The following is a 21,769-nucleotide window of genomic DNA, read 5'->3' as shown; positions in this document are numbered from 1 at the left end:
CTGTGTGGGAAATGTGCCTCAGGTCCTTTGTCAATTTCAGCCCACTCACCTTAAACCTATGCTCTCGAGTTTTCAACTCACCCCAACTTGGGTAAAACACGTAAATACTCAGTTTCCAACCCTTCCATTAGATCATGTCGCAGTCGTTACGCTGCAGGGAAAGTCGTCCCAGCCTAGTCGACCTCGCCCTACGGTCCAAACATTGACCACATCCTTGTCTATATTTTATCATCAATTTCACGTGTCTTTTTTTTATGTTTTGAAGATGTCAATTACGCTGGACAACAACGAGCTATTGGAAACAGAAAGGTGAAACGAAGAATGGCTTCAACTTTCAGTGCTGGATGCCCCTGAGCTGCCGGATGGGCGGCTGCGGCTTGTTTCTGTAGTGTAGTGGTCATCACGTTCGCCTCACACGCGAAAGGTCCCCAGTTCGAAACTGGGCAGAAACTGCTTTGTTCTTCATCGGCAGCCTTTTACATGGACAAGAACGGTGCTTTCTTGCTTGCTTTCCCATCTGCAAACCTGCCTTCGAAGTTGCTTGAACAAATCTGCTCGCGTAGTGAAATGTAATGCAATTCCATTTAATGACTGTGCAAAGAATTGTAAAGTTTTTATCCAAACTGGTTCTGATCATATGCAATTCTGTTTGAGAGTGTAGTTACCCCCTTCTGATTCTTCTATGAAAAGCAGTACCGCATTTGCATTCCTTGCGCAGGCGGCTCGGTTCAAAGACAGGGAAGAAGCTGATGCGCTGGTGTCACAGTGCACCACGGATTCCTGAACTTGTCTGTCTGTTAAATGTACCCCAAAGGCGTCTCTGAAAGGCCTCGTTTGGAAGCTGTCTGTCGTTATTCAACGTACGAGAATTGGCACCAGAGGTCCTGAATCATGTTTTGGAGCAGTTCGCACTTGAGTGGCTCTTTCAATCAGCAACAGCAATGAAAGAAATTACACTCTCAGAGGAACCTCTGGACCTGTGCTTTCATGGTGTCGCTAGTATTAAGGTGCGCCCCGAGACCTAAGCCACGTTGGAACTGAAACGGAGGAATCGACAGAGAGGTTACAGAATGACATCGCATCCATTTGGTTTTCTTGAAATCACTGAGGAGCAGGAAAATGTAAACGGCGAAGTCGAGTGGGGAAGTCAGGCAGTTGCAGCTCTGGAGAAACTCCTTCTTTGTGACTCACTCAGCAACCAGACACGTGAAGGTGACTCAGAGGCGTGAGAGCTCTTCACATCGAGAACAAAAAGCAATCAAGGGCAGTTAGCACCTCTTCCGGAGTGGGGGTGGGGTGAGGTAATTACCTTTTGACTTTGTTACTATGTTGAGAAACTGCCTTTTAGACTGAGGTGAACAGAAAATGCATTTCTAATAAGCACCATGGAATTGAGCAAAATTTATTGAGTCGCTTCTCGTCGATTCCCACACAGGTTTCCAACTCAGTTGCTATCCATGTGGCTGATGTCCAGGAGTGAACATCTCTGCAGCAAATTGCACGGTTAGGGTAAAAGGCAAGGAAAGTGGCATCTCGAACTGGCTCCGAGGTCAGAGCATGCTCACAATGTGATCTGTCGTTCTCGAATAGGAATGCGACCTCCGGTTTTAGGGTGGAGTACATTGTTTGGGACTCTTTTTTCTGCAAAACAGACACAGTGACTGAAATTACGCTGCACGGTATGATGTGGAACACGGCTTTGTGCATTTTCCCTGTAGTCCGGTGTGCTTCATGTTCCGCGTAAACGTGAAACTTGCCCTGTTTCAAGCAATGGGTGAAATCATTTAGCAAAGCAAGAATCGAAATTGCAGTAATGTCAAGCAGCTCGTGGTTATTTGACCAAATCATAACCGAACATATATTCTCACAGATACATTTGGAGCTGAAAGGAGTCTGAGAAGATAGACTCAGCTTACCATTGATTTTTGTCTGGATTGATGGGCTCTCATTATCTGCTGCGAAATTGATATTGTAGACGGGCACATCCCAGCAGCTGTGCGAGTCGGAGAGGGATCATGGAACCATTTTCATGTGACTTGGCATCTGTTGTTATGCAGGAGAGCACAGTTGGAAACGCAAGAAAATGGTGCGCGCGGCCGGCTGGTAGTGTGGCCGAGCGGTCTAAGGCGCTGGATCCAGGTTCCAGTCTCGAAAGGGGCGTGGGTTCGAATCCCACCACTGCCATTTCTGCAGATCAACTCCAACGCTGCAGCTTTTTTGTTAAAATGCTGTTTCTGTCCCCACTGTATTGATGTTGAAAACAAAAGTAAAATGGCTTTGCTTCCCGGGGAATTAACTGTGGTGTGGGATAGTGCCGAATATTTCAAAGTGTCTCTGTCTGTCATGATCGTGTTCGCCTCCCGCGCAGAAAATCGCAAGCAGCTGTGCTGTTCCAGGCAAGTTGAGCTTGTACTGGAACCGAATGGAGACCGGTATTTCATCGCTGTTGTGAAACAAAGTCCTGGGGTGACTCGACTCGTCGTTATTTGGTTTTTCGGCCAATGGGAAAATCGTTCCAACGAATTTCGATGTGATATGTTGTTGAATTTCTCCCATTTCCTTCGTTTCCGTCCTGGAGACATCGGAAGGGAAAGGTAATCTAATCGAGACTGTGATTGGTGAAATTCACTTTTTATGGCCCATTCTTATTAGGTTCTTTCTTTCTCTCTTTTCAGTATTGTCTGGGAAGTGGTGGTTCCCTAAGGCTGCAGTATGTGTGAAAGAGTAGTTTGGAATTGTCCTGTTGTTAGTTGTGAGATTACTTTATAAATCATGCCCTCGGACTGTCTCACATTTAGCATTCATGCACCTCTGTGTCTGAAAATGCATTAGGTATGCCAGCTTTGTTTGTGTTCCGTGTTAAATGCTTTCTGTTTTGCGATTCGCTCAATACTTTACGAGTTAACAGCGTTTCTGAGGAAACTTCCAGCTGCAAAAGTCCTTAACTGAGGATCTGGGAAAATTTCACAGAGTATGGTCAGTCGGAGCAAAAGTAAGGAAGTCGTTCCTTTCTGCAGTGTTTCGCAATACTACCTTTCCCGTGAGCATCGAACACAGTAAAGGATTGTGCCACAGACTGCGACGGCAAGCTCCGCTAAAAAGTAATCCTTTAAAGCAGGTGTAAGCAACACAACGTTTTTGGGGGACACCGCGTGGAAACAGATACTTCGGTGTATCTCCTCCATGCTCAGCACATAGCCAAATATAAACAAGTCCGGTTCCCCAGTATTTGGCCCCAAACCCTCTCAACCCATCCTATCCAGAAACTCATGCAATTTTCAGAGCCTCCTCCGCTTCCTCTGGGAGCTCATTCCATACACGCACAACCTTCTGTGTGGGAAATGTGCCTCAGGTCCTTTGTCAATTTCAGCCCACTCACCTTAAACCTATGCTCTCGAGTTTTCAACTCACCCCAACTTGGGTAAAACACGTAAATACTCAGTTTCCAACCCTTCCATTAGATCATGTCGCAGTCGTTACGCTGCAGGGAAAGTCGTCCCAGCCTAGTCGACCTCGCCCTACGGTCCAAACATTGACCACATCCTTGTCTATATTTTATCATCAATTTCACGTGTCTTTTTTTTATGTTTTGAAGATGTCAATTACGCTGGACAACAACGAGCTATTGGAAACAGAAAGGTGAAACGAAGAATGGCTTCAACTTTCAGTGCTGGATGCCCCTGAGCTGCCGGATGGGCGGCTGCGGCTTGTTTCTGTAGTGTAGTGGTCATCACGTTCGCCTCACACGCGAAAGGTCCCCAGTTCGAAACTGGGCAGAAACTGCTTTGTTCTTCATCGGCAGCCTTTTACATGGACAAGAACGGTGCTTTCTTGCTTGCTTTCCCATCTGCAAACCTGCCTTCGAAGTTGCTTGAACAAATCTGCTCGCGTAGTGAAATGTAATGCAATTCCATTTAATGACTGTGCAAAGAATTGTAAAGTTTTTATCCAAACTGGTTCTGATCATATGCAATTCTGTTTGAGAGTGTAGTTACCCCCTTCTGATTCTTCTACGAAAAGCAGTACCGCATTTGCATTCCTTGCGCAGGCGGCTCGGTTCAAAGACAGGGAAGAAGCTGATGCGCTGGTGTCACAGTGCACCACGGATTCCTGAACTTGTCTGTCTGTTAAATGTACCCCAAAGGCGTCTCTGAAAGGCCTCGTTTGGAAGCTGTCTGTCGTTATTCAACGTACGAGAATTGGCACCAGAGGTCCTGAATCATGTTTTGGAGCAGTTCGCACTTGAGTGGCTCTTTCAATCAGCAACAGCAATGAAAGAAATTACACTCTCAGAGGAACCTCTGGACCTGTGCTTTCATGGTGTCGCTAGTATTAAGGTGCGCCCCGAGACCTAAGCCACGTTGGAACTGAAACGGAGGAATCGACAGAGAGGTTACAGAATGACATCGCATCCATTTGGTTTTCTTGAAATCACTGAGGAGCAGGAAAATGTAAACGGCGAAGTCGAGTGGGGAAGTCAGGCAGTTGCAGCTCTGGAGAAACTCCTTCTTTGTGACTCACTCAGCAACCAGACACGTGAAGGTGACTCAGAGGCGTGAGAGCTCTTCACATCGAGAACAAAAAGCAATCAAGGGCAGTTAGCACCTCTTCCGGAGTGGGGGTGGGGTGAGGTAATTACCTTTTGACTTTGTTACTATGTTGAGAAACTGCCTTTTAGATTGAGGTGAACAGAAAATGCATTTCTAATAAGCACCATGGAATTGAGCAAAATTTATTGAGTCGCTTCTCGTCGATTCCCACACAGGTTTCCAACTCAGTTGCTATCCATGTGGCTGATGTCCAGGAGTGAACATCTCTGCAGCAAATTGCACGGTTAGGGTAAAAGGCAAGGAAAGTGGCATCTCGAACTGGCTCCGAGGTCAGAGCATGCTCACAATGTGATCTGTCGTTCTCGAATAGGAATGCGACCTCCGGTTTTAGGGTGGAGTACATTGTTTGGGACTCTTTTTCTGCAAAACAGACACAGTGACTGAAATTACGCTGCACGGTATGATGTGGAACACGGCTTTGTGCATTTTCCCTGTAGTCCGGTGTGCTTCATGTTCCGCGTAAACGTGAAACTTGCCCTGTTTCAAGCAATGGGTGAAATCATTTAGCAAAGCAAGAATCGAAATTGCAGTAATGTCAAGCAGCTCGTGGTTATTTGACCAAATCATAACCGAACATATATTCTCACAGATACATTTGGAGCTGAAAGGAGTCTGAGAAGATAGACTCAGCTTACCATTGATTTTTGTCTGGATTGATGGGCTCTCATTATCTGCTGCGAAATTGATATTGTAGACGGGCACATCCCAGCAGCTGTACGAGTCGGAGAGGGATCATGGAACCATTTTCATGTGACTTGGCATCTGTTGTTATGCAGGAGAGCACAGTTGGAAACGCAAGAAAATGGTGCGCGCGGCCGGCTGGTAGTGTGGCCGAGCGGTCTAAGGCGCTGGATCCAGGTTCCAGTCTCGAAAGGGGCGTGGGTTCGAATCCCACCACTGCCATTTCTGCAGATCAACTCCAACGCTGCAGCTTTTTTGTTAAAATGCTGTTTCTGTCCCCACTGTATTGATGTTGAAAACAAAAGTAAAATGGCTTTGCTTCCCGGGGAATTAACTGTGGTGTGGGATAGTGCCGAATATTTCAAAGTGTCTCTGTCTGTCATGATCGTGTTCGCCTCCCGCGCAGAAAATCGCAAGCAGCTGTGCTGTTCCAGGCAAGTTGAGCTTGTACTGGAACCGAATGGAGACCGGTATTTCATCGCTGTTGTGAAACAAAGTCCTGGGGTGACTCGACTCGTCGTTATTTGGTTTTTCGGCCAATGGGAAAATCGTTCCAACGAATTTCGATGTGATATGTTGTTGAATTTCTCCCATTTCCTTCGTTTCCGTCCTGGAGACATCGGAAGGGAAAGGTAATCTAATCGAGACTGTGATTGGTGAAATTCACTTTTTATGGCCCATTCTTATTAGGTTCTTTCTTTCTCTCTTTTCAGTATTGTCTGGGAAGTGGTGGTTCCCTAAGGCTGCAGTATGTGTGAAAGAGTAGTTTGGAATTGTCCTGTTGTTAGTTGTGAGATTACTTTATAAATCATGCCCTCGGACTGTCTCACATTTAGCATTCATGCACCTCTGTGTCTGAAAATGCATTAGGTATGCCAGCTTTGTTTGTGTTCCGTGTTAAATGCTTTCTGTTTTGCGATTCGCTCAATACTTTACGAGTTAACAGCGTTTCTGAGGAAACTTCCAGCTGCAAAAGTCCTTAACTGAGGATCTGGGAAAATTTCACAGAGTATGGTCAGTCGGAGCAAAAGTAAGGAAGTCGTTCCTTTTTGCAGTGTTTCGCAATACTACCTTTCCCGTGAGCATCGAACACAGTAAAGGATTGTGCCACAGACTGCGACGGCAAGCTCCGCTAAAAAGTAATCCTTTAAAGCAGGTGTAAGCAACACAACGTTTTTGGGGGACACCGCGTGGAAACAGATACTTCGGTGTATCTCGTCCATGCTCAGCACATAGCCAAATATAAACAAGTCCGGTTCCCCAGTATTTGGCCCCAAACCCTCTCAACCCATCCTATCCAGAAACTCATGCAATTTTCAGAGCCTCCTCCGCTTCCTCTGGGAGCTCATTCCATACACGCACAACCTTCTGTGTGGGAAATGTGCCTCAGGTCCTTTGTCAATTTCAGCCCACTCACCTTAAACCTATGCTCTCGAGTTTTCAACTCACCCCAACTTGGGTAAAACACGTAAATACTCAGTTTCCAACCCTTCCATTAGATCATGTCGCAGTCGTTACGCTGCAGGGAAAGTCGTCCCAGCCTAGTCGACCTCGCCCTACGGTCCAAACATTGACCACATCCTTGTCTATATTTTATCATCAATTTCACGTGTCTCTTTTTTATGTTTTGAAGATGTCAATTACGCTGGACAACAACGAGCTATTGGAAACAGAAAGGTGAAACGAAGAATGGCTTCAACTTTCAGTGCTGGATGCCCCTGAGCTGCCGGATGGGCGGCTGCGGCTTGTTTCTGTAGTGTAGTGGTCATCACGTTCGCCTCACACGCGAAAGGTCCCCAGTTCGAAACTGGGCAGAAACTGCTTTGTTCTTCATCGGCAGCCTTTTACATGGACAAGAACGGTGCTTTCTTGCTTGCTTTCCCATCTGCAAACCTGCCTTCGAAGTTGCTTGAACAAATCTGCTCGCGTAGTGAAATGTAATGCAATTCCATTTAATGACTGTGCAAAGAATTGTAAAGTTTTTATCCAAACTGGTTCTGATCATATGCAATTCTGTTTGAGAGTGTAGTTACCCCCTTCTGATTCTTCTACGAAAAGCAGTACCGCATTTGCATTCCTTGCGCAGGCGGCTCGGTTCAAAGACAGGGAAGAAGCTGATGCGCTGGTGTCACAGTGCACCACGGATTCCTGAACTTGTCTGTCTGTTAAATGTACCCCAAAGGCGTCTCTGAAAGGCCTCGTTTGGAAGCTGTCTGTCGTTATTCAACGTACGAGAATTGGCACCAGAGGTCCTGAATCATGTTTTGGAGCAGTTCGCACTTGAGTGGCTCTTTCAATCAGCAACAGCAATGAAAGAAATTACACTCTCAGAGGAACCTCTGGACCTGTGCTTTCATGGTGTCGCTAGTATTAAGGTGCGCCCCGAGACCTAAGCCACGTTGGAACTGAAACGGAGGAATCGACAGAGAGGTTACAGAATGACATCGCATCCATTTGGTTTTCTTGAAATCACTGAGGAGCAGGAAAATGTAAACGGCGAAGTCGAGTGGGGAAGTCAGGCAGTTGCAGCTCTGGAGAAACTCCTTCTTTGTGACTCACTCAGCAACCAGACACGTGAAGGTGACTCAGAGGCGTGAGAGCTCTTCACATCGAGAACAAAAAGCAATCAAGGGCAGTTAGCACCTCTTCCGGAGTGGGGGTGGGGTGAGGTAATTACCTTTTGACTTTGTTACTATGTTGAGAAACTGCCTTTTAGATTGAGGTGAACAGAAAATGCATTTCTAATAAGCACCATGGAATTGAGCAAAATTTATTGAGTCGCTTCTCGTCGATTCCCACACAGGTTTCCAACTCAGTTGCTATCCATGTGGCTGATGTCCAGGAGTGAACATCTCTGCAGCAAATTGCACGGTTAGGGTAAAAGGCAAGGAAAGTGGCATCTCGAACTGGCTCCGAGGTCAGAGCATGCTCACAATGTGATCTGTCGTTCTCGAATAGGAATGCGACCTCCGGTTTTAGGGTGGAGTACATTGTTTGGGACTCTTTTTCTGCAAAACAGACACAGTGACTGAAATTACGCTGCACGGTATGATGTGGAACACGGCTTTGTGCATTTTCCCTGTAGTCCGGTGTGCTTCATGTTCCGCGTAAACGTGAAACTTGCCCTGTTTCAAGCAATGGGTGAAATCATTTAGCAAAGCAAGAATCGAAATTGCAGTAATGTCAAGCAGCTCGTGGTTATTTGACCAAATCATAACCGAACATATATTCTCACAGATACATTTGGAGCTGAAAGGAGTCTGAGAAGATAGACTCAGCTTACCATTGATTTTTGTCTGGATTGATGGGCTCTCATTATCTGCTGCGAAATTGATATTGTAGACGGGCACATCCCAGCAGCTGTGCGAGTCGGAGAGGGATCATGGAACCATTTTCATGTGACTTGGCATCTGTTGTTATGCAGGAGAGCACAGTTGGAAACGCAAGAAAATGGTGCGCGCGGCCGGCTGGTAGTGTGGCCGAGCGGTCTAAGGCGCTGGATCCAGGTTCCAGTCTCGAAAGGGGCGTGGGTTCGAATCCCACCACTGCCATTTCTGCAGATCAACTCCAACGCTGCAGCTTTTTTGTTAAAATGCTGTTTCTGTCCCCACTGTATTGATGTTGAAAACAAAAGTAAAATGGCTTTGCTTCCCGGGGAATTAACTGTGGTGTGGGATAGTGCCGAATATTTCAAAGTGTCTCTGTCTGTCATGATCGTGTTCGCCTCCCGCGCAGAAAATCGCAAGCAGCTGTGCTGTTCCAGGCAAGTTGAGCTTGTACTGGAACCGAATGGAGACCGGTATTTCATCGCTGTTGTGAAACAAAGTCCTGGGGTGACTCGACTCGTCGTTATTTGGTTTTTCGGCCAATGGGAAAATCGTTCCAACGAATTTCGATGTGATATGTTGTTGAATTTCTCCCATTTCCTTCGTTTCCGTCCTGGAGACATCGGAAGGGAAAGGTAATCTAATCGAGACTGTGATTGGTGAAATTCACTTTTTATGGCCCATTCTTATTAGGTTCTTTCTTTCTCTCTTTTCAGTATTGTCTGGGAAGTGGTGGTTCCCTAAGGCTGCAGTATGTGTGAAAGAGTAGTTTGGAATTGTCCTGTTGTTAGTTGTGAGATTACTTTATAAATCATGCCCTCGGACTGTCTCACATTTAGCATTCATGCACCTCTGTGTCTGAAAATGCATTAGGTATGCCAGCTTTGTTTGTGTTCCGTGTTAAATGCTTTCTGTTTTGCGATTCGCTCAATACTTTACGAGTTAACAGCGTTTCTGAGGAAACTTCCAGCTGCAAAAGTCCTTAACTGAGGATCTGGGAAAATTTCACAGAGTATGGTCAGTCGGAGCAAAAGTAAGGAAGTCGTTCCTTTCTGCAGTGTTTCGCAATACTACCTTTCCCGTGAGCATCGAACACAGTAAAGGATTGTGCCACAGACTGCGACGGCAAGCTCCGCTAAAAAGTAATCCTTTAAAGCAGGTGTAAGCAACACAACGTTTTTGGGGGACACCGCGTGGAAACAGATACTTCGGTGTATCTCCTCCATGCTCAGCACATAGCCAAATATAAACAAGTCCGGTTCCCCAGTATTTGGCCCCAAACCCTCTCAACCCATCCTATCCAGAAACTCATGCAATTTTCAGAGCCTCCTCCGCTTCCTCTGGGAGCTCATTCCATACACGCACAACCTTCTGTGTGGGAAATGTGCCTCAGGTCCTTTGTCAATTTCAGCCCACTCACCTTAAACCTATGCTCTCGAGTTTTCAACTCACCCCAACTTGGGTAAAACACGTAAATACTCAGTTTCCAACCCTTCCATTAGATCATGTCGCAGTCGTTACGCTGCAGGGAAAGTCGTCCCAGCCTAGTCGACCTCGCCCTACGGTCCAAACATTGACCACATCCTTGTCTATATTTTATCATCAATTTCACGTGTCTTTTTTTTATGTTTTGAAGATGTCAATTACGCTGGACAACAACGAGCTATTGGAAACAGAAAGGTGAAACGAAGAATGGCTTCAACCTTCAGTGCTGGATGCCCCTGAGCTGCCGGATGGGCGGCTGCGGCTTGTTTCTGTAGTGTAGTGGTCATCACGTTCGCCTCACACGCGAAAGGTCCCCAGTTCGAAACTGGGCAGAAACTGCTTTGTTCTTCATCGGCAGCCTTTTACATGGACAAGAACGGTGCTTTCTTGCTTGCTTTCCCATCTGCAAACCTGCCTTCGAAGTTGCTTGAACAAATCTGCTCGCGTAGTGAAATGTAATGCAATTCCATTTAATGACTGTGCAAAGAATTGTAAAGTTTTTATCCAAACTGGTTCTGATCATATGCAATTCTGTTTGAGAGTGTAGTTACCCCCTTCTGATTCTTCTACGAAAAGCAGTACCGCATTTGCATTCCTTGCGCAGGCGGCTCGGTTCAAAGACAGGGAAGAAGCTGATGCGCTGGTGTCACAGTGCACCACGGATTCCTGAACTTGTCTGTCTGTTAAATGTACCCCAAAGGCGTCTCTGAAAGGCCTCGTTTGGAAGCTGTCTGTCGTTATTCAACGTACGAGAATTGGCACCAGAGGTCCTGAATCATGTTTTGGAGCAGTTCGCACTTGAGTGGCTCTTTCAATCAGCAACAGCAATGAAAGAAATTACACTCTCAGAGGAACCTCTGGACCTGTGCTTTCATGGTGTCGCTAGTATTAAGGTGCGCCCCGAGACCTAAGCCACGTTGGAACTGAAACGGAGGAATCGACAGAGAGGTTACAGAATGACATCGCATCCATTTGGTTTTCTTGAAATCACTGAGGAGCAGGAAAATGTAAACGGCGAAGTCGAGTGGGGAAGTCAGGCAGTTGCAGCTCTGGAGAAACTCCTTCTTTGTGACTCACTCAGCAACCAGACACGTGAAGGTGACTCAGAGGCGTGAGAGCTCTTCACATCGAGAACAAAAAGCAATCAAGGGCAGTTAGCACCTCTTCCGGAGTGGGGGTGGGGTGAGGTAATTACCTTTTGACTTTGTTACTATGTTGAGAAACTGCCTTTTAGATTGAGGTGAACAGAAAATGCATTTCTAATAAGCACCATGGAATTGAGCAAAATTTATTGAGTCGCTTCTCGTCGATTCCCACACAGGTTTCCAACTCAGTTGCTATCCATGTGGCTGATGTCCAGGAGTGAACATCTCTGCAGCAAATTGCACGGTTAGGGTAAAAGGCAAGGAAAGTGGCATCTCGAACTGGCTCCGAGGTCAGAGCATGCTCACAATGTGATCTGTCGTTCTCGAATAGGAATGCGACCTCCGGTTTTAGGGTGGAGTACATTGTTTGGGACTCTTTTTCTGCAAAACAGACACAGTGACTGAAATTACGCTGCACGGTATGATGTGGAACACGGCTTTGTGCATTTTCCCTGTAGTCCGGTGTGCTTCATGTTCCGCGTAAACGTGAAACTTGCCCTGTTTCAAGCAATGGGTGAAATCATTTAGCAAAGCAAGAATCGAAATTGCAGTAATGTCAAGCAGCTCGTGGTTATTTGACCAAATCATAACCGAACATATATTCTCACAGATACATTTGGAGCTGAAAGGAGTCTGAGAAGATAGACTCAGCTTACCATTGATTTTTGTCTGGATTGATGGGCTCTCATTATCTGCTGCGAAATTGATATTGTAGACGGGCACATCCCAGCAGCTGTGCGAGTCGGAGAGGGATCATGGAACCATTTTCATGTGACTTGGCATCTGTTGTTATGCAGGAGAGCACAGTTGGAAACGCAAGAAAATGGTGCGCGCGGCCGGCTGGTAGTGTGGCCGAGCGGTCTAAGGCGCTGGATCCAGGTTCCAGTCTCGAAAGGGGCGTGGGTTCGAATCCCACCACTGCCATTTCTGCAGATCAACTCCAACGCTGCAGCTTTTTTGTTAAAATGCTGTTTCTGTCCCCACTGTATTGATGTTGAAAACAAAAGTAAAATGGCTTTGCTTCCCGGGGAATTAACTGTGGTGTGGGATAGTGCCGAATATTTCAAAGTGTCTCTGTCTGTCCTGATCGTGTTCGCCTCCCGCGCAGAAAATCGCAAGCAGCTGTGCTGTTCCAGGCAAGTTGAGCTTGTACTGGAACCGAATGGAGACCGGTATTTCATCGCTGTTGTGAAACAAAGTCCTGGGGTGACTCGACTCGTCGTTATTTGGTTTTTCGGCCAATGGGAAAATCGTTCCAACGAATTTCGATGTGATATGTTGTTGAATTTCTCCCATTTCCTTCGTTTCCGTCCTGGAGACATCGGAAGGGAAAGGTAATCTAATCGAGACTGTGATTGGTGAAATTCACTTTTTATGGCCCATTCTTATTAGGTTCTTTCTTTCTCTCTTTTCAGTATTGTCTGGGAAGTGGTGGTTCCCTAAGGCTGCAGTATGTGTGAAAGAGTAGTTTGGAATTGTCCTGTTGTTAGTTGTGAGATTACTTTATAAATCATGCCCTCGGACTGTCTCACATTTAGCATTCATGCACCTCTGTGTCTGAAAATGCATTAGGTATGCCAGCTTTGTTTGTGTTCCGTGTTAAATGCTTTCTGTTTTGCGATTCGCTCAATACTTTACGAGTTAACAGCGTTTCTGAGGAAACTTCCAGCTGCAAAAGTCCTTAACTGAGGATCTGGGAAAATTTCACAGAGTATGGTCAGTCGGAGCAAAAGTAAGGAAGTCGTTCCTTTCTGCAGTGTTTCGCAATACTACCTTTCCCGTGAGCATCGAACACAGTAAAGGATTGTGCCACAGACTGCGACGGCAAGCTCCGCTAAAAAGTAATCCTTTAAAGCAGGTGTAAGCAACACAACGTTTTTGGGGGACACCGCGTGGAAACAGATACTTCGGTGTATCTCCTCCATGCTCAGCACATAGCCAAATATAAACAAGTCCGGTTCCCCAGTATTTGGCCCCAAACCCTCTCAACCCATCCTATCCAGAAACTCATGCAATTTTCAGAGCCTCCTCCGCTTCCTCTGGGAGCTCATTCCATACACGCACAACCTTCTGTGTGGGAAATGTGCCTCAGGTCCTTTGTCAATTTCAGCCCACTCACCTTAAACCTATGCTCTCGAGTTTTCAACTCACCCCAACTTGGGTAAAACACGTAAATACTCAGTTTCCAACCCTTCCATTAGATCATGTCGCAGTCGTTACGCTGCAGGGAAAGTCGTCCCAGCCTAGTCGACCTCGCCCTACGGTCCAAACATTGACCACATCCTTGTCTATATTTTATCATCAATTTCACGTGTCTTTTTTTTATGTTTTGAAGATGTCAATTACGCTGGACAACAACGAGCTATTGGAAACAGAAAGGTGAAACGAAGAATGGCTTCAACTTTCAGTGCTGGATGCCCCTGAGCTGCCGGATGGGCGGCTGCGGCTTGTTTCTGTAGTGTAGTGGTCATCACGTTCGCCTCACACGCGAAAGGTCCCCAGTTCGAAACTGGGCAGAAACTGCTTTGTTCTTCATCGGCAGCCTTTTACATGGACAAGAACGGTGCTTTCTTGCTTGCTTTCCCATCTGCAAACCTGCCTTCGAAGTTGCTTGAACAAATCTGCTCGCGTAGTGAAATGTAATGCAATTCCATTTAATGACTGTGCAAAGAATTGTAAAGTTTTTATCCAAACTGGTTCTGATCATATGCAATTCTGTTTGAGAGTGTAGTTACCCCCTTCTGATTCTTCTATGAAAAGCACTACCGCATTTGCATTCCTTGCGCAGGCGGCTCGGTTCAAAGACAGGGAAGAAGCTGATGCGCTGGTGTCACAGTGCACCACGGATTCCTGAACTTGTCTGTCTGTTAAATGTACCCCAAAGGCGTCTCTGAAAGGCCTCGTTTGGAAGCTGTCTGTCGTTATTCAACGTACGAGAATTGGCACCAGAGGTCCTGAATCATGTTTTGGAGCAGTTCGCACTTGAGTGGCTCTTTCAATCAGCAACAGCAATGAAAGAAATTACACTCTCAGAGGAACCTCTGGACCTGTGCTTTCATGGTGTCGCTAGTATTAAGGTGCGCCCCGAGACCTAAGCCACGTTGGAACTGAAACGGAGGAATCGACAGAGAGGTTACAGAATGACATCGCATCCATTTGGTTTTCTTGAAATCACTGAGGAGCAGGAAAATGTAAACGGCGAAGTCGAGTGGGGAAGTCAGGCAGTTGCAGCTCTGGAGAAACTCCTTCTTTGTGACTCACTCAGCAACCAGACACGTGAAGGTGACTCAGAGGCGTGAGAGCTCTTCACATCGAGAACAAAAAGCAATCAAGGGCAGTTAGCACCTCTTCCGGAGTGGGGGTGGGGTGAGGTAATTACCTTTTGACTTTGTTACTATGTTGAGAAACTGCCTTTTAGATTGAGGTGAACAGAAAATGCATTTCTAATAAGCACCATGGAATTGAGCAAAATTTATTGAGTCGCTTCTCGTCGATTCCCACACAGGTTTCCAACTCAGTTGCTATCCATGTGGCTGATGTCCAGGAGTGAACATCTCTGCAGCAAATTGCACGGTTAGGGTAAAAGGCAAGGAAAGTGGCATCTCGAACTGGCTCCGAGGTCAGAGCATGCTCACAATGTGATCTGTCGTTCTCGAATAGGAATGCGACCTCCGGTTTTAGGGTGGAGTACATTGTTTGGGACTCTTTTTCTGCAAAACAGACACAGTGACTGAAATTACGCTGCACGGTATGATGTGGAACACGGCTTTGTGCATTTTCCCTGTAGTCCGGTGTGCTTCATGTTCCGCGTAAACGTGAAACTTGCCCTGTTTCAAGCAATGGGTGAAATCATTTAGCAAAGCAAGAATCGAAATTGCAGTAATGTCAAGCAGCTCGTGGTTATTTGACCAAATCATAACCGAACATATATTCTCACAGATACATTTGGAGCTGAAAGGAGTCTGAGAAGATAGACTCAGCTTACCATTGATTTTTGTCTGGATTGATGGGCTCTCATTATCTGCTGCGAAATTGATATTGTAGACGGGCACATCCCAGCAGCTGTGCGAGTCGGAGAGGGATCATGGAACCATTTTCATGTGACTTGGCATCTGTTGTTATGCAGGAGAGCACAGTTGGAAACGCAAGAAAATGGTGCGCGCGGCCGGCTGGTAGTGTGGCCGAGCGGTCTAAGGCGCTGGATCCAGGTTCCAGTCTCGAAAGGGGCGTGGGTTCGAATCCCACCACTGCCATTTCTGCAGATCAACTCCAACGCTGCAGCTTTTTTGTTAAAATGCTGTTTCTGTCCCCACTGTATTGATGTTGAAAACAAAAGTAAAATGGCTTTGCTTCCCGGGGAATTAACTGTGGTGTGGGATAGTGCCGAATATTTCAAAGTGTCTCTGTCTGTCCTGATCGTGTTCGCCTCCCGCGCAGAAAATCGCAAGCAGCTGTGCTGTTCCAGGCAAGTTGAGCTTGTACTGGAACCGAATGGAGACCGGTATTTCATCCCTGTTGTGAAACAAAGTCCTGGGGTGACTCGACTCGTCGTTATTTGGTTTTTCGGCCAATGGGAAAATCGTTCCAACGAATTTCGATGTGATATGTTGTTGAATTTCTCCCATTTCCTTCGTTTCCGTCCTGGAGACATCGGAAGGGAAAGGTAATCTAATCGAGACTGTGATTGGTGAAATTCACTTTTTATGGCCCATTCTTATTAGGTTCTTTCTTTCTCTCTTTTCAGTATTGTCTGGGAAGTGGTGGTTCCCTAAGGCTGCAGTATGTGTGAAAGAGTAGTTTGGAATTGTCCTGTTGTTAGTTGTGAGATTACTTTATAAATCATGCCCTCGGACTGTCTCACATTTAGCATTCATGCACCTCTGTGTCTGAAAATGCATTAGGTATGCCAGCTTTGTTTGTGTTCCGTGTTAAATGCTTTCTGTTTTGCGATTCGCTCAATACTTTACGAGTTAACAGCGTTTCTGAGGAAACTTCCAGCTGCAAAAGTCCTTAACTGAGGATCTGGGAAAATTTCACAGAGTATGGTCAGTCGGAGCAAAAGTAAGGAAGTCGTTCCTTTCTGCAGTGTTTCGCAATACTACCTTTCCCGTGAGCATCGAACACAGTAAAGGATTGTGCCACAGACTGCGACGGCAAGCTCCGCTAAAAAGTAATCCTTTAAAGCAGGTGTAAGCAACACAACGTTTTTGGGGGACACCGCGTGGAAACAGATACTTCGGTGTATCTCCTCCATGCTCAGCACATAGCCAAATATAAACAAGTCCGGTTCCCCAGTATTTGGCCCCAAACCCTCTCAACCCATCCTATCCAGAAACTCATGCAATTTTCAGAGCCTCCTCCGCTTCCTCTGGGAGCTCATTCCATACACGCACAACCTTCTGTGTGGGAAATGTGCCTCAGGTCCTTTGTCAATTTCAGCCCACTCACCTTAAACCTATGCTCTCGAGTTTTCAACTCACCCCAACTTGGGTAAAACACGTAAATACTCAGTTTCCAACCCTTCCATTAGATCATGTCGCAGTCGTTACGCTGCAGGGAAAGTCGTCCCAGCCTAGTCGACCTCGCCCTACGGTCCAAACATTGACCACATCCTTGTCTATATTTTATCATCAATTTCACGTGTCTTTTTTTTATGTTTTGAAGATGTCAATTACGCTGGACAACAACGAGCTATTGGAAACAGAAAGGTGAAACGAAGAATGGCTTCAACCTTCAGTGCTGGATGCCCCTGAGCTGCCGGATGGGCGGCTGCGGCTTGTTTCTGTAGTGTAGTGGTCATCACGTTCGCCTCACACGCGAAAGGTCCCCAGTTCGAAACTGGGCAGAAACTGCTTTGTTCTTCATCGGCAGCCTTTTACATGGACAAGAACGGTGCTTTCTTGCTTGCTTTCCCATCTGCAAACCTGCCTTCGAAGTTGCTTGAACAAATCTGCTCGCGTAGTGAAATGTAATGCAATTCCATTTAATGACTGTGCAAAGAATTGTAAAGTTTTTATCCAAACTGGTTCTGATCATATGCAATTCTGTTTGAGAGTGTAGTTACCCCCTTCTGATTCTTCTACGAAAAGCAGTACCGCATTTGCATTCCTTGCGCAGGCGGCTCGGTTCAAAGACAGGGAAGAAGCTGATGCGCTGGTGTCACAGTGCACCACGGATTCCTGAACTTGTCTGTCTGTTAAATGTACCCCAAAGGCGTCTCTGAAAGGCCTCGTTTGGAAGCTGTCTGTCGTTATTCAACGTACGAGAATTGGCACCAGAGGTCCTGAATCATGTTTTGGAGCAGTTCGCACTTGAGTGGCTCTTTCAATCAGCAACAGCAATGAAAGAAATTACACTCTCAGAGGAACCTCTGGACCTGTGCTTTCATGGTGTCGCTAGTATTAAGGTGCGCCCCGAGACCTAAGCCACGTTGGAACTGAAACGGAGGAATCGACAGAGAGGTTACAGAATGACATCGCATCCATTTGGTTTTCTTGAAATCACTGAGGAGCAGGAAAATGTAAACGGCGAAGTCGAGTGGGGAAGTCAGGCAGTTGCAGCTCTGGAGAAACTCCTTCTTTGTGACTCACTCAGCAACCAGACACGTGAAGGTGACTCAGAGGCGTGAGAGCTCTTCACATCGAGAACAAAAAGCAATCAAGGGCAGTTAGCACCTCTTCCGGAGTGGGGGTGGGGTGAGGTAATTACCTTTTGACTTTGTTACTATGTTGAGAAACTGCCTTTTAGATTGAGGTGAACAGAAAATGCATTTCTAATAAGCACCATGGAATTGAGCAAAATTTATTGAGTCGCTTCTCGTCGATTCCCACACAGGTTTCCAACTCAGTTGCTATCCATGTGGCTGATGTCCAGGAGTGAACATCTCTGCAGCAAATTGCACGGTTAGGGTAAAAGGCAAGGAAAGTGGCATCTCGAACTGGCTCCGAGGTCAGAGCATGCTCACAATGTGATCTGTCGTTCTCGAATAGGAATGCGACCTCCGGTTTTAGGGTGGAGTACATTGTTTGGGACTCTTTTTCTGCAAAACAGACACAGTGACTGAAATTACGCTGCACGGTATGATGTGGAACACGGCTTTGTGCATTTTCCCTGTAGTCCGGTGTGCTTCATGTTCCGCGTAAACGTGAAACTTGCCCTGTTTCAAGCAATGGGTGAAATCATTTAGCAAAGCAAGAATCGAAATTGCAGTAATGTCAAGCAGCTCGTGGTTATTTGACCAAATCATAACCGAACATATATTCTCACAGATACATTTGGAGCTGAAAGGAGTCTGAGAAGATAGACTCAGCTTACCATTGATTTTTGTCTGGATTGATGGGCTCTCATTATCTGCTGCGAAATTGATATTGTAGACGGGCACATCCCAGCAGCTGTGCGAGTCGGAGAGGGATCATGGAACCATTTTCATGTGACTTGGCATCTGTTGTTATGCAGGAGAGCACAGTTGGAAACGCAAGAAAATGGTGCGCGCGGCCGGCTGGTAGTGTGGCCGAGCGGTCTAAGGCGCTGGATCCAGGTTCCAGTCTCGAAAGGGGCGTGGGTTCGAATCCCACCACTGCCATTTCTGCAGATCAACTCCAACGCTGCAGCTTTTTTGTTAAAATGCTGTTTCTGTCCCCACTGTATTGATGTTGAAAACAAAAGTAAAATGGCTTTGCTTCCCGGGGAATTAACTGTGGTGTGGGATAGTGCCGAATATTTCAAAGTGTCTCTGTCTGTCATGATCGTGTTCGCCTCCCGCGCAGAAAATCGCAAGCAGCTGTGCTGTTCCAGGCAAGTTGAGCTTGTACTGGAACCGAATGGAGACCGGTATTTCATCGCTGTTGTGAAACAAAGTCCTGGGGTGACTCGACTCGTCGTTATTTGGTTTTTCGGCCAATGGGAAAATCGTTCCAACGAATTTCGATGTGATATGTTGTTGAATTTCTCCCATTTCCTTCGTTTCCGTCCTGGAGACATCGGAAGGGAAAGGTAATCTAATCGAGACTGTGATTGGTGAAATTCACTTTTTATGGCCCATTCTTATTAGGTTCTTTCTTTCTCTCTTTTCAGTATTGTCTGGGAAGTGGTGGTTCCCTAAGGCTGCAGTATGTGTGAAAGAGTAGTTTGGAATTGTCCTGTTGTTAGTTGTGAGATTACTTTATAAATCATGCCCTCGGACTGTCTCACATTTAGCATTCATGCACCTCTGTGTCTGAAAATGCATTAGGTATGCCAGCTTTGTTTGTGTTCCGTGTTAAATGCTTTCTGTTTTGCGATTCGCTCAATACTTTACGAGTTAACAGCGTTTCTGAGGAAACTTCCAGCTGCAAAAGTCCTTAACTGAGGATCTGGGAAAATTTCACAGAGTATGGTCAGTCGGAGCAAAAGTAAGGAAGTCGTTCCTTTCTGCAGTGTTTCGCAATACTACCTTTCCCGTGAGCATCGAACACAGTAAAGGATTGTGCCACAGACTGCGACGGCAAGCTCCGCTAAAAAGTAATCCTTTAAAGCAGGTGTAAGCAACACAACGTTTTTGGGGGACACCGCGTGGAAACAGATACTTCGGTGTATCTCCTCCATGCTCAGCACATAGCCAAATATAAACAAGTCCGGTTCCCCAGTATTTGGCCCCAAACCCTCTCAACCCATCCTATCCAGAAACTCATGCAATTTTCAGAGCCTCCTCCGCTTCCTCTGGGAGCTCATTCCATACACGCACAACCTTCTGTGTGGGAAATGTGCCTCAGGTCCTTTGTCAATTTCAGCCCACTCACCTTAAACCTATGCTCTCGAGTTTTCAACTCACCCCAACTTGGGTAAAACACGTAAATACTCAGTTTCCAACCCTTCCATTAGATCATGTCGCAGTCGTTACGCTGCAGGGAAAGTCGTCCCAGCCTAGTCGACCTCGCCCTACGGTCCAAACATTGACCACATCCTTGTCTATATTTTATCATCAATTTCACGTGTCTTTTTTTTATGTTTTGAAGATGTCAATTACGCTGGACAACAACGAGCTATTGGAAACAGAAAGGTGAAACGAAGAATGGCTTCATCTTTCAGTGCTGGATGCCCCTGAGCTGCCGGATGGGCGGCTGCGGCTTGTTTCTGTAGTGTAGTGGTCATCACGTTCGCCTCACACGCGAAAGGTCCCCAGTTCGAAACTGGGCAGAAACTGCTTTGTTCTTCATCGGCAGCCTTTTACATGGACAAGAACGGTGCTTTCTTGCTTGCTTTCCCATCTGCAAACCTGCCTTCGAAGTTGCTTGAACAAATCTGCTCGCGTAGTGAAATGTAATGCAATTCCATTTAATGACTGTGCAAAGAATTGTAAAGTTTTTATCCAAACTGGTTCTGATCATATGCAATTCTGTTTGAGAGTGTAGTTACCCCCTTCTGATTCTTCTACGAAAAGCAGTACCGCATTTGCATTCCTTGCGCAGGCGGCTCGGTTCAAAGACAGGGAAGAAGCTGATGCGCTGGTGTCACAGTGCACCACGGATTCCTGAACTTGTCTGTCTGTTAAATGTACCCCAAAGGCGTCTCTGAAAGGCCTCGTTTGGAAGCTGTCTGTCGTTATTCAACGTACGAGAATTGGCACCAGAGGTCCTGAATCATGTTTTGGAGCAGTTCGCACTTGAGTGGCTCTTTCAATCAGCAACAGCAATGAAAGAAATTACACTCTCAGAGGAACCTCTGGACCTGTGCTTTCATGGTGTCGCTAGTATTAAGGTGCGCCCCGAGACCTAAGCCACGTTGGAACTGAAACGGAGGAATCGACAGAGAGGTTACAGAATGACATCGCATCCATTTGGTTTTCTTGAAATCACTGAGGAGCAGGAAAATGTAAACGGCGAAGTCGAGTGGGGAAGTCAGGCAGTTGCAGCTCTGGAGAAACTCCTTCTTTGTGACTCACTCAGCAACCAGACACGTGAAGGTGACTCAGAGGCGTGAGAGCTCTTCACATCGAGAACAAAAAGCAATCAAGGGCAGTTAGCACCTCTTCCGGAGTGGGGGTGGGGTGAGGTAATTACCTTTTGACTTTGTTACTATGTTGAGAAACTGCCTTTTAGATTGAGGTGAACAGAAAATGCATTTCTAATAAGCACCATGGAATTGAGCAAAATTTATTGAGTCGCTTCTCGTCGATTCCCACACAGGTTTCCAACTCAGTTGCTATCCATGTGGCTGATGTCCAGGAGTGAACATCTCTGCAGCAAATTGCACGGTTAGGGTAAAAGGCAAGGAAAGTGGCATCTCGAACTGGCTCCGAGGTCAGAGCATGCTCACAATGTGATCTGTCGTTCTCGAATAGGAATGCGACCTCCGGTTTTAGGGTGGAGTACATTGTTTGGGACTCTTTTTCTGCAAAACAGACACAGTGACTGAAATTACGCTGCACGGTATGATGTGGAACACGGCTTTGTGCATTTTCCCTGTAGTCCGGTGTGCTTCATGTTCCGCGTAAACGTGAAACTTGCCCTGTTTCAAGCAATGGGTGAAATCATTTAGCAAAGCA

The 21,769-nt window shown here is 46.2% G+C and overlaps 13 non-coding genes across 13 annotated transcripts; all 13 read left to right on the top strand.

Moving 5' to 3' along the window:
- Positions 1-379: 379 nt before the first annotated feature.
- trnav-cac (transfer RNA valine (anticodon CAC)) lies at positions 380-452 on the top strand. Its single transcript has one exon. It is a non-coding gene; the product is annotated as a tRNA-Val (tRNA).
- A 1,650-nt stretch (positions 453-2,102) lies between these two features.
- On the top strand, positions 2,103-2,184 carry trnal-cag (transfer RNA leucine (anticodon CAG)). The gene has a single exon. It is a non-coding gene; the product is annotated as a tRNA-Leu (tRNA).
- A 1,525-nt stretch (positions 2,185-3,709) lies between these two features.
- Positions 3,710-3,782, top strand: trnav-cac (transfer RNA valine (anticodon CAC)). The gene has a single exon. It is a non-coding gene; the product is annotated as a tRNA-Val (tRNA).
- A 1,649-nt stretch (positions 3,783-5,431) lies between these two features.
- On the top strand, positions 5,432-5,513 carry trnal-cag (transfer RNA leucine (anticodon CAG)). The gene has a single exon. It is a non-coding gene; the product is annotated as a tRNA-Leu (tRNA).
- Positions 5,514-7,038: 1,525 nt separating this feature from the next.
- trnav-cac (transfer RNA valine (anticodon CAC)) lies at positions 7,039-7,111 on the top strand. Its single transcript has one exon. It is a non-coding gene; the product is annotated as a tRNA-Val (tRNA).
- A 1,649-nt stretch (positions 7,112-8,760) lies between these two features.
- On the top strand, positions 8,761-8,842 carry trnal-cag (transfer RNA leucine (anticodon CAG)). Its single transcript has one exon. It is a non-coding gene; the product is annotated as a tRNA-Leu (tRNA).
- A 1,525-nt stretch (positions 8,843-10,367) lies between these two features.
- Positions 10,368-10,440, top strand: trnav-cac (transfer RNA valine (anticodon CAC)). Its single transcript has one exon. It is a non-coding gene; the product is annotated as a tRNA-Val (tRNA).
- Positions 10,441-12,089: 1,649 nt separating this feature from the next.
- Positions 12,090-12,171, top strand: trnal-cag (transfer RNA leucine (anticodon CAG)). Its single transcript has one exon. It is a non-coding gene; the product is annotated as a tRNA-Leu (tRNA).
- Positions 12,172-13,696: 1,525 nt separating this feature from the next.
- trnav-cac (transfer RNA valine (anticodon CAC)) lies at positions 13,697-13,769 on the top strand. Its single transcript has one exon. It is a non-coding gene; the product is annotated as a tRNA-Val (tRNA).
- A 1,649-nt stretch (positions 13,770-15,418) lies between these two features.
- Positions 15,419-15,500, top strand: trnal-cag (transfer RNA leucine (anticodon CAG)). The gene has a single exon. It is a non-coding gene; the product is annotated as a tRNA-Leu (tRNA).
- Positions 15,501-17,025: 1,525 nt separating this feature from the next.
- On the top strand, positions 17,026-17,098 carry trnav-cac (transfer RNA valine (anticodon CAC)). The gene has a single exon. It is a non-coding gene; the product is annotated as a tRNA-Val (tRNA).
- Positions 17,099-18,747: 1,649 nt separating this feature from the next.
- trnal-cag (transfer RNA leucine (anticodon CAG)) lies at positions 18,748-18,829 on the top strand. Its single transcript has one exon. It is a non-coding gene; the product is annotated as a tRNA-Leu (tRNA).
- A 1,525-nt stretch (positions 18,830-20,354) lies between these two features.
- Positions 20,355-20,427, top strand: trnav-cac (transfer RNA valine (anticodon CAC)). Its single transcript has one exon. It is a non-coding gene; the product is annotated as a tRNA-Val (tRNA).
- The last annotated feature ends 1,342 nt before the right edge of the window (positions 20,428-21,769 follow it).

The sequence above is a fragment of the Chiloscyllium punctatum genome, chromosome 28, assembly GCF_047496795.1.
Source record: "Chiloscyllium punctatum isolate Juve2018m chromosome 28, sChiPun1.3, whole genome shotgun sequence".
In the NCBI taxonomy this organism is placed as follows: domain Eukaryota; kingdom Metazoa; phylum Chordata; class Chondrichthyes; order Orectolobiformes; family Hemiscylliidae; genus Chiloscyllium; species Chiloscyllium punctatum.
This window is presented reverse-complemented; position numbering and strand designations above follow the sequence as displayed.